Genomic DNA, 12462 nt, shown 5'->3' on the forward strand with positions numbered 1-12462 from the left:
AATGCCGAGTAGCTAAGCCCCAATTCCCCCTACTATCTATCTACCTAGCATACGTCCTCTTTTAGATGGATTTGTCCTCTTTGTTCACTAAATTGAAAGTGTCTTTGGAGGACCCCTAAATGTCCTCTTGTTTGGTAATTTGTCCTCTTTTTATTAGAAAAAGTAATAAAACATTATGAATTACAATCGCCCATTTCATGCCCAGCGCCCCTTCACATTCGCGAGCGCCCACTTTGGGAACCACCGAACTAGATCAATAATTGTTGTTGGCGGTAAGTTTATATATTTTGAAAGTTAAGTGACGATGCCGAATTATGGTAGCCAAACTCAGTGATAAAAATTGAAAAGTAATAGCTTAAGCCAGTGGTTCCCAACCTTTTTGTCTTCATTCCCCACTTCAGATTTATTCCGAGCCTTCATTCTCCACTAGGACCGTAACAGCACTTCGTCAGCCCCGCCCAAAACCCGTTGATCTTGGGCCCCCAGAGGGTGATAAACCCAAAGCTAAAGCCCCCCAGAACCTTCTCAACCCCGCTGAGCCTGTATGTTTTTTCCCCGCTACTTATTAGCTACATTGGGTCTACTGTTTAGTGCGTCGCCTTACTTGGACTAAACGCGCGAAGCGCGAAAAATTTATATATTTCGTGTTTGAATCGGTCAATATGATTGGGAAGTGCATCTTTTTTGTGATCAATTTTTTATCCCCTCTCTGCTCACGTAATCAGATTTACCGGTAGAGCTGAGTGAGGTGTGTTGGAAAAGGTAGGACCACTAAATATGAATTAAATATCTCGGGCGGACCCGTTGGTATATTGACGTCCGTACATTATGCTATTTTGTGACCTCCTATCTGCTATGTCAAAAGATATGGAAATCGCCAAAACTAAAAGGCGCAAACGATTTCAAATTGGTATTGCTTTACTGGCAAATAATTTTTCCCTGCGGGATGGCATTTGCCCTGTGGGGTTCAGATCGCCAGGACAGGAACATTTGGCGCCAGCCATTTAGCCGCCTATGGACAATTAAACATATATGTATATTGTATCGAAGTTTCCGGTCACCACAAGGCTATTCCTTCTCGGCCAAGCTCTTCTCGCTGCTGATCGTTCTGGCACACTTCTCGGAGTTGCATGTTACATGGCCTATAACTTAATATGCCTTGGTGCGTCGTGGCGCAGTAATGGCAGATGCCGAAGTTTCCATTTCTATATATTCTACTTATTTTCGTGGGGTAAGGGTACCCAATAATCGGATATTCGGCAATATTGAATCGCGCCACCAGCGCGAAAATTTTTTGAAAAAGTGGCATAAATTTCCAAAAAAATTACTTTAACTTATGTTAATTCACGAAATAACTTTTGGCCTCTTCGAACTCACCCCCCCCCAATCGGGGGGTTTGGGGTGCGACAGTTACGGTCCTCTTCCCCAATACCCAGCACTATTGTCATCACAGACCAGCTATCTGCTGGCTTGACTACACAAGACACACAACCACACCAAAACGCAATACAATCGCCTATAACTGCAACATAAAACGTATTGTGAACCGATACCAGTAACGCTTAAAATTTCGCGAAAGCGTTATTTCACGTCAAACTAGTCGTGCTGGATGCGTTTGTGACGCCATGATTGGCCATCCAGAGTTAAAAATGAAGTTTTGTGAATAACACGCAGTATAATTTTCGATGCATACATTCCAGAGCAGTTAACTGGTAACGGTAATTGCGCATGCGTCTCCGTGAATATGTAGACTGTCCTGTACATAATTTTGAACGAATGCGTCTATTCCCCACCAGAAACCATTGAATTCCCCACCAGTGGGGAATTCCCCACCGTTTGGGAACCACTGGCTTAAGCTAATATGTTTTTCCGAGAGGCGTGTGTTAGTGGGTTAGGTAAGATCGGTTAATCATATTTCGGAATTCGAATATTGACTAGTTATCAACGTTATCGCTAAATGGTAAATTCATACACGCTGAGCGTTTCCAACTGACAATGCGGCGATGTAGTTTCCTCCGTATTGTGAGAAATCAAGGTTAATTAGGTTATTGTTCCTCTGAATGTACTGCCCCAGTAGTAAAAAACTATCACACGCACCGCAGGCGAGAAAAATGAAATCGCGCGCTCACATTTTGACCCGTCGAGTCTTACAGGATGCCGAGGCGGCGTACTTACCGAAACCTGAAATGACTACATGAGATAACTCGTTCAGACGCCAAACGCCGCGCTGCAGCTGAGATTACGTGGCGTTTGGTAGGGCGAAAGGTAGGGATGTGTGAACCTCTGAAAGGTTCAGGTTCGTGTGAACGCGAACCTTTTTGCAAGGTTCTGTGTGAACGCGATAGTGAACCTCAAGATGTCATGTGACGTCATATTGCTAATTCCAAATCTAGATTTCAGTGAAGTGATAGCCTATTATACAGTGGCGGCTCGTCCTATAGGGCAACTGGGGCATTGCCCCACCTAAAATTCTGTTCAATAACAATTCTTTACCATTTATAGACGCACACCTATCTATATAAACCGAAATCACAGCGAAAATCGTATACTTCTTGTCCTTTCGCTTGTAAATGCCCATATATAGCGAAGTCTATGCGAAAATCAAATTATCTTCTGTGTTTTCGCTTTGCGAATGCCTAGCCGGGGCTTGCCCCGGTAGCGCTCATAACAAGCTTTCACTGTCTATTCTCTCAAAACCGCGCATAATAAAGAAACGGTGATTTACTCTCTCCTATTCATAAAATTACCGAGCAACCGGGGCACGATAGCTCTGTGCCCTTAAGGTGTGATGTAACAATCGTATCTATAGCTGAACTCTGTTACCGTCATATGCGTTTAGTCGACCTTTGTTGGTATAGGTCGATTTTAATGGGGTTTCACACCATGAAAACTCTTGAAACTTGTTATGTCATGTCGTGATGGTGGTATTTAACACTGCCCCAAGTTTCAGGGTTTCTACTTAAAGTTTAGGGTAGTAATTCCGTTTCCGAAGTTGAGTGTGTGCTGATCCGTCATGTATCGCAAACAGATTTTACTCAAAAGCCGGTATTGGTATCCATTGGTTTTGACGGTGTTCAATACTGAGATCGGTTATGACATTTGGCACGGTAAGTCTTAATGTTAGTATCGAACGCTGTACCAAGTTTTAAGTTTGTCACTGAACTGTGTTAGTGGTAATTTCGTTTCCTAATTCGAGTGAGAGCTGACTCGTCATTTATCGCTAACAGATTATACGCAAAGCCGGTATTGGTCTCTATTGATTTTAACGATGCTCCTTACCTAGATCCGTCATAAGCTTTTGCACGGTATGTCTTGATTTTAGTATCGAACGCTGTGCCAAGTCTCAAGGTTGACACTCAATGATTAGGGCAGTAATTTCGTTATCAAGGTCGAGTATGGTAAAGATGTGCTCCGATCTGACACTTTAGCCTACAACACATTGCGGATTTCACGCAAAAGCCGGTGTATCTGCGGTAACGTTAAGTGAGATGATGATATCATTCTCAGTTTGCATTCAAATATTTACTTTGATCGTATATTCTCCAATGTCAATTTCACCGTGAAATTGTGGCCTTCAAGCCATTTGCGTACAACCCCTCGTCACTTGATCAGCCTATTCCTCAGTAAATTTTACGCAAAATTCGGTGTTGGTCTGTTCGCATTAATTTTGACAGTGTACCATACCGAAAAGGGCCATGAGGCCACTTCTCGATAATGTCATGTAACAGTGTACCAAGATTAAGGCTTTCATCCACGTATTTATTCGGTAATATATTTTTCAAAGGCGATTTCGCAGCAGACCTATAAGACAGTAATAAAAACGTATGTGTCGTGTTACAGTCTCCAGTTTCAAGGCCAAAATCTCTTATGCTGTACCGAGACCAAATTTCCGAGGCTGCTATTCTTAGTCCTTTACAATGATGTTTTGGATTCAATAGGACAGGCCCAATCTATGAGATAACAATTGCGTATCTGTCCGAATTCGTTTACCTTTTTAATTAGGCTTACGCTATCTCTCGAGTTATAGTCATTTCCATTTCTGCAGATAATTAGTCAGGTCTAATGCGAACATGAACCGTGTTGAATCTTTGTTCCGTACGCCGTTTACGCAGTTACCACACTTCAAGTCACAGCTCACCAGCGGACCTCTCGTGGCATATACGTTAAAATCACTGTTGCCGGGAAATTCATGTTACCGTACCATCATTAAGTTACTTGTTTACGTTGGAAAACGCCATTGTGACGTCATCTTGATAAAAAGTCGCTTGCAGCCCTTGCCCCACCACCCGATATTGTCACGAGCCGCCACTGCTATTATATTAATGTACAATTGTACACGATACCTAGCGACGATTACGACCACATCATGTCACAATGCTGCGGTATATATCGACGTTTTAAACGTCGCCATATGTATCAACTGGGGCCATCTAATGATATAATATTCCCATAAAATCAATATCTTCTGTCGTTTTGCCAACAATTTCGACGAGGACTTGCAAGGGAATATAAGCTTCGTCTCAACGGTCTGGGCCAGACCGGACAATATGTTCAGCGTCTGAGTATTGTAACGTTGATATTGAGCAGAGTGTATAACGGGGTTCTATACTTGCTACCGATATTACCCCATTACCAAGTTACAGCAGTAGCCAACACCCCAATCGCACGGATTTGGTTTTTATAATACAATAAACATATGAAATCAAGATTGGCCAGTACGCCTGGTAGATTTTTTTACATCAGACAAGGATATCAATTTCATTGATTGGTTGAATAAGCATCATTCTCCGACTACCTACACGAAGTGTATTTCGCTCTTGATGTTGTGTGATTGCGGGTCAAGTTCACAGCAGAGATTCACTACATATTCGAGCAACGTTTGTAACAAAACACGTAAACTTTTGAGGTTGTCAAGGTGAATGCTCGCTTAGTGTTGATTTTTTGATGCTGCCAGCGCCATGCATATAGTGCATATGCACAAAAGTTGAGTAAAGCCAAAAATTTTCATCACGCTTCACGCGCAGTGGATACGAAATGACCTGTATGATTTCACGCAAGTATCGGTGAACTTAATTTAGGTCGCGGGTTGGCTTGGTTCCGTTTACACCAATGGTTCTCAACCGCCGGTCCGCGACGACATTCCTGCCGGTCCGCGAGGTATATTACAATTTTATACTTCAATTTCAAGATGTAATGTCGAAGGCTGGTCCATTGATAGAATAAATAAAACATAAAATTTTAAAATGATTCAAAAATTCGTGAGGTAACATTAAACCGGAAACCGGAAACCGGATACTCTGCATTAGAAACCTAGCATTGTCGTGATTCCCGATCTGTGATCGTGCTTACACACGATGCGTGAAAGATGAGTCGTATAAATATTGCATGGGAATGCATAATATATGTTATGATTAGTGACTGGTATGTATATCGCGTTAGAGAGGCGCTACATCAGCTACGCTTTCATTCGGTTAAGGGTGTAAACAGCAGTGTAGGAATCAAGTCACTACCTTCGAGTCACGAGTCATTTCGAGTCATTGCACATTTTGACTCGAGTCAAGTCAAGTCAATCGATTTTTGAAGGTGACTCGAGTCAAGTCAAGTCACTCGATTTTTGGAGATGACTCGAGTCAAGTCGAGTCAAGTCAAGTCAAGTCACGAGTCAAGTCAAAATTCAAGTCAAGTTGCCTTTTCGAAGTATAAAGCATGGTTACGTCATTATATTTCGCCAGCTGTCTGAATTACAAATTAATTGGTCATTGATTCTGAACCGACGAACGAATATAGAGTTAAATATACATGCAATAAGGGGCTGTATCGCTTACATATGCGTAGAACTGCTAAACTGCGTAATTGCATAGCCTCAGTTAATAGTTACCAGCCAAAATAAATAATAAAGAAACGAATTGATAAGATGCAATACATTACCCATTTATACATATTGATATGATACAATTCGTGTCTGCGCCAATGGTTGAGGAATATATAAACTCTATTCGATTTTAATTTCAAAATAAAATAAAAGGTTCGGTTAAGGTAAGAACAGCAAGAGATATTTTGGTATTAAACTACTCGACTACTAGTTTACGACAACGTAAGCTGTAAGCTTCGATCGCTTCGTTTGTGGTCAATATATTTGTTGGAGAATAATGTAGGCTCAGTAAAACACACGATCATTGAATGATTGGTCGCTCTCACGAGTTACGCCAGCGTTTGACGAGCAATCCGAACATGCAAGATACAGTGATTTTTATCGTCACCGAATGCTTGATGACTTGAAATTGACTCGTGAATTTTGCTCCGAGTCACGAGTCAATCCATATTTTTGATACGCCGAGTCAAGTCAAGTCAAGTCATTTTACCAAAGTGACTCGAGTCAAGTCAAGTCATACCAAAAAGTTGACTCGAGTCTGACTCGAGTCAAGTCATGACTCGAGTCATCCCAACACTGGTAAACAGTATCGATTACATCTAATTATATCCACGTATCATGTTCACAATCAAGTCAATGTTACGATGGCTAATATAGTGATCAAAGCTGTGTGTATCGCATATCACGAAACTACCAGTTCCGATCACAACAATGTCGACGCTTCTATTCTATGATGTGTCAATTTCGGCGGATATAGTGCGAAGCAGTATTCCGACATCATGATAATGTAAGGAGTCACCTTGGGGATGCCGCTTCACTGCATTTTTAGGCAGGTGTGGTCAGAATTGATGCAATGTGAGTATATAGTAGCTGCTTGTTGAACGTCTGATATAGTTGTGTTTGGTTCGATCAACAAGTAGTGTCATTCAGCCGTAAAATTTAGTGATACGTCGCCTGAATAGACTAAAACGATGGGTCTTACCTTTTGTTCAATTTGACGCCCCCTTAACATCATCTACTTTGCTTCATTCACATCAATTAAACGGTCTTGTTAGAGTTCTGACGTGAATTCTTCTATCGAGACTCACGGTTGCGTGAGTCTATACGAGATTAAGCTGTAGAGCAGGATTCAGACGTCTCGGTTACTCCTGAGCCCGACATCGACATGTCAAATGATCCCACAATCAATACCATTTTTCGATTGTACGCTCCAATATTATGGATATAGGCCTACATAATATATAATAATACGGATCATTATGCCTCTATTCTGGAAAAATGTTCATTCGCATACAATGAGATTAGCAATATATGGTTGATTGAACGCAGTTATGAATCATTAAAACGGCGGCTCTGAAGCTAATGGTCACGGCGATATAAGGTCGCTATCTCATCTCCCTTTCCTTTGTTCCTGATGCGATGTTTGCACTGCGTCTGCGTAGCAAGGAATACAAGGGATTTTGCCTTAAACGAATTTGGTTGATTATTATTAAATCCTCATTCGACAGTTTAGTTTTGCGTCTTTGCCTATGCGACTAACTGGTATTCCGTCGGACTTTCTTTGAAAATTCTGCACTCTGGGTGTAGTTTTCGCTCTTTCCAGAATTAAGAGTCAATGTGACATACTTTTAGTTGATGGTGACTATCGTGACGTTTCTACATTGTAGCCGGACGATCATAATGTGACTTATGAACTTGTTGGACATTTGAGATGTTCGGAAAAAATTAAATTGACAGCATTTCTCAATAAAAATTGTAGTTTCTGATTGAAATGGGCCGGAAAATACTAGCATTGCTTCATTCACTCTGCATTGCATCACAAGTTGTATGTTTTGCATCCCTGTTGTAGAGTATATGCCACGGATCGCGCACCCCGAAAAGTAGTTTAAGGTTTAAAAAAGGAACGAAAACCCGTGACTGCCTTTGAAAACCGACGGCCTGATGTCTTATGGTGTTGTATTTTACTAATCAAGGTCTGTCGACATGCATCCTATGGTCATTGGTCATAGCAATTGTACACCAGCCCGCAGATATTTTTTATGATTTCTGAGCTGAGTTATGGGAGTTTGGATGGTATCGCTCATTGTCCAGGTATGAGATGACAAGATAAATAGTTAGGTTGGAACTCGGGAATAGATCCCGGTCGGAATTGCACCCGCGACTCAGTGATGTTGTACCTGTAAAACATACCACTACGATATACAGTATTTATTATTCGTCACCATCATGCCGTATCGTGCGTATGGATCAATTGCAATTATTGGTGACCTAATTGTCGTGTCATTGCCTGTCTGTCAAGTTTTAAGGATGGTCACTGCAACTACATCGTAGCATTTATATATTTCGGTAGCCTTCTCTTGTGACATCGGAGAACAAACTTTCTTAAAAACGAATCACGCTAGGCGAAGAACTGGATAAACATCAAACTTAAAGGTCAGTCATTCATTTTGTATTCAAACTGATTGGATTTTTCACACGATTATTCATTCCGTGATTAATATATAATTAGACATTTTCGTCCTACAGCGATTATCAACTTTCAAAGTATAGGTCGATAATGCCAAAAATACTAAAATCGGTGAATCAGCGGTATATGTGTGCTTAGTTCTTGTGGATGCACATCTAAGACTGACATTATTATCAATTACCACCATACTTATATCAGCCAATAGTTCGCGTTGGAATCATAATTACGGGTTAGTCGCACCAATAATGTTAGTCCAAGAATGTGAATTCGCATAATTTCGAATAGTTTTCATGTGCATTTGTCATCCAATCTGATTCAAGTTAAACGAACCATGTTTGCTATCAATCTTCAATTATTTTATCGCTGTGATCGACGTTGTATTTACCACGTGTGAGGAAGTTGCGAAATAACGCCGGTAACGTCCTACCTTGCATATGAGTGTCGGAAGTTGGAACATTTCGCGTCCGTACGTTTTGCGATACACTACAAAGCCGCTGTTAACAGCTGATGCAATATCACTGACACATAAACTCACCAATATGTGGTTGAATGCAGATCTGGAACAAATAAATTGAAGATAAAGTGATGTGCTGATCTCGCATGAATAGAGTTCGATTCCTGTAAGCGTATAGGAACATAGTGCTCTTCGTGGAATGGATAAGACCGGGCCTGCTATCACTGGCAATAACTGCGATACCAGGAAATAAAATTTAGTCTCTTTTGAGTTGGACGATTGGAGCGATTTAATCTCATTAGTGCGGATGGTACTGCTCTGCGATTTTCACAAACAAGTAATCGTAGCTATGTTCGAGGTGACTTAAGCCGCGAACAGTGTTATTCTGTAATTTCATGGAATTGAATAAACAACTTTGGTACAAAAAATGGTGTGGATAGGGAAACTAAAGGATAGCTAGATATCCCCGGAGAAACTTTATCGTAATGTATTTTCACGACAGATATCGCACAAGTCATGGCATTATACCCATATGAATATCCATCATAAGAGCAGATACATACTAACTACAGCCTGCTCATCAAATCTTTCGCGCTCTTCTCATTTAAGTATATCCAAAACTGTGATGACAGCAATGGTCATATTTTTAATAGCAATCTGCGGCACAGGATGTTTGATATACCATGATATATACAAAGTTGAAATTATGCTCTTCCAAAGTAATATCCTTCATTCGTATTTCGTAGGCTATCATTTACAAGAAAATAACATATCGAAACCCTCTACCTTTCAGTTCATTATATTTAAAAATGATGTCCAATCGTGGTAATATACGGTATGTACTTTTGACTCACTTTTTCAGGGAAGCATTATCGTAAATGACGAGAATTGTGACTACGTTTGCTGCGATACCGAACACAGCCATGATTGCAATTGAAACAATCAGTGCGATAGCTTCCGAGTCTGCGAACGACGCTCTGTAATATAGTATACTGGTTAATATGATTTGGTCTTTTTATAAAGGGTATGGTGGCTAATATTGTCTCAAAACCCGATTTCATTGCAGAAGAGCTTGGATTTATGGTCAAAATTCTAAGATGTAACACTATATATATAGGTGGATTCGTAGCTCAAAGATCCAATATTCCGCTGTAAACCATGTGAACCTTCATGGATTAAATGATCAATATGCAATATACAATTAAACTGAAGCCGGACTGGTGCTTGCATCATTACTGTCTGTACTCAAACATTGACGAATTTCCATCTTGCCTCACGATGTTGAAGGATTAAGTTGTTAGTTCGAATTGTGTTACTTACTGATCCCTAATGGTGATTCATTGCAAATATCGTTAAGTCGTAGCACGTCCTACCCAAATTGTCCGTAAGTTTCATTTGAAACCGACAGCATAGTCGCAAGGTTTTGCTCCGCTGAATCCGTATCTCCGGGGTGATTTCGTGGGTTAGTTTCGTGACACGGAATGAACGCTCGATGAATACTTTGGTAAAGGCAGACTATACAAACGATCCAACTGCTTAGCACACATTTTTAGCGTAATAAGTCGATATTTTATCATCAGATGCTGATGTTTTAGTGTTCATCGCACCTCGACTATATTGGTCATTGACTACATTGGTCACCTGACCGGTATTCGTTATTATGATCAATGGGATGCGACCTTTTAGTACGGATTTTTTTAGTGCTTTATAGGCTTTTCTAACACACCCCACAGACCAGGGTTTCCCAAACTTTTTATGGTCGCGATCCTAATTTGCAATTTGAAATTGTCCCCGACCCAACCTCATAACTTGGTGTGCTGATTCCTAAAAACTGGTCAACACTTTCGCTCAGACCTACTCAAGGTCTATGTGAGAAAGCTGGCGACTATGTGCGCAGTAATAGCAATTATGCAATTATGAACTCTTCCACCTCCATCCTTAGATTAAGAAAATCAACGAAGATTATAGCAACGTATATTTCGTAGGGGTGGTGTGAACGTGAGGTTCACGTTCGCGTTCTGTATATGAACCTAGGAAATTTAGAGGCTCACGCTCACAAACGAACCTTGGTACGTTCTGCGCTGTGAACCTTTTTCATATATTAGAATTTTTGACGTCAATAAAACATCTTTGGTTATAATTATTTGCATTTCAACTCCGGGCCAATCTGTGCATCGCGCTGGCTGCATAAAAAAATCAATACTGAACGAGTATGTACTTTCCAATATCGAAAAAGTTTGCTCGAAATATTTAGCTTTCCGTTAGTGAATATTTAGTTACTCTCTGCTGTGAGCTTGACCCGCGATCACACAACATCAAGAACGAAATACGCTACATGTAGGTATAGTCAGTGAATAATGCTTATTCAACCAATCAATGAAATTGATACAAAGAATACATCGTTATTTAATGTAAAGAATCCAGTACGCATACGAGATCCATCTTGATTTGATATATTTATTGTATCATAAAAATGAAATCCTTGCGATTGGACTGTTGGCTAACTTGTTTATTGGTTAATATCGGTAGCAAGTATAGAAGCCTGTTTTACACTCTGCTCAATATCAATGTACCAATAATCTGATGTCGAATACGTTGTCCGGTCTGGCCTAGATTGTTAAGGCGTAAGCTCATATTCCCTTGCAAGTCCTCATCGAAATTGTTGACCAAGCGACGGATGATATTGATTTTATGGGATTATTATAGCATTTGCTTGCTTCAGTTGATACATTTGGTGACGTTTGAAATGTCAGCATATACTTCAGCATTGTGGCGTATTGTGGCGTATTGTGGCCTGGGTCATCGCTAGGTATCGTTTACACTGATATGTAGTAGGGCGGAGCACGAACCGGAGCCGGATTGGATATCCAGCCGGATTTTTTCAATTTTAGCTGGAGCCGGATCGGAGCCGGATCAGTACTTTTTCTGATACGGCCGGAGCCGAATCAGTACTTTTTTGATACGGCTATAAGGATCTTTATTGATAAGCATGACCTTTGTAACTAAATAACTACCAACGAACCACACACAATTAACCGCCAAGCGAGTGCAAAAATAAACGAGCCGTGTTTATATATTCACGGAGCAACCGTACCATGTAGGGCGGAGCATGGACCGGAGACGGATTCGATATCCGGCCGGATTTGTTCATTTTTAGCCGGAGCCTGATCAGTACTTTTCCTGATACGGCCGGAGCCGGACCAGATAACTGAAAAACAGGATCGGAGTCGGACCAGAGAATTTGTTGATCCGCTCCGCACTAATATGTAGGGTTGGAATTACCAATATGACGTCACGAGACGTTATAGGTTCACGTTGGCGTTCACACAGAACCTATCAAAAAGGTTCGCGTTCACACGAACCTGAACCTTTCAGAGGTTCGCGCAATCCCTATCCCCAGCGTTAAGATTCGATACTTAGTTTGCCAAACAACGCACACCATATCAGTCAACATTTATTAATAGCTTCATCGTGGACATTTTATTCTCCGGAAGTTCAGATTTCACAATACTGTTTCCGAGCTCATCAAAAAAAGGAATTTAGTGATGCAGTTTTTGTCACACTTTTGTGGCCTGTAATCCACTTACAAAGCAACTGGATGCTGCAAGCTCCGAACACAACACAATAGCGACACTAAATGTTACATATTCAAATTATTTCTTGCAAATA

The sequence above is a fragment of the Botryllus schlosseri genome, chromosome 2 (assembly GCF_051294905.1).
Source record: "Botryllus schlosseri isolate E-star chromosome 2, Bs_hap1, whole genome shotgun sequence".
Classification (NCBI taxonomy): domain Eukaryota; kingdom Metazoa; phylum Chordata; class Ascidiacea; order Stolidobranchia; family Styelidae; genus Botryllus; species Botryllus schlosseri.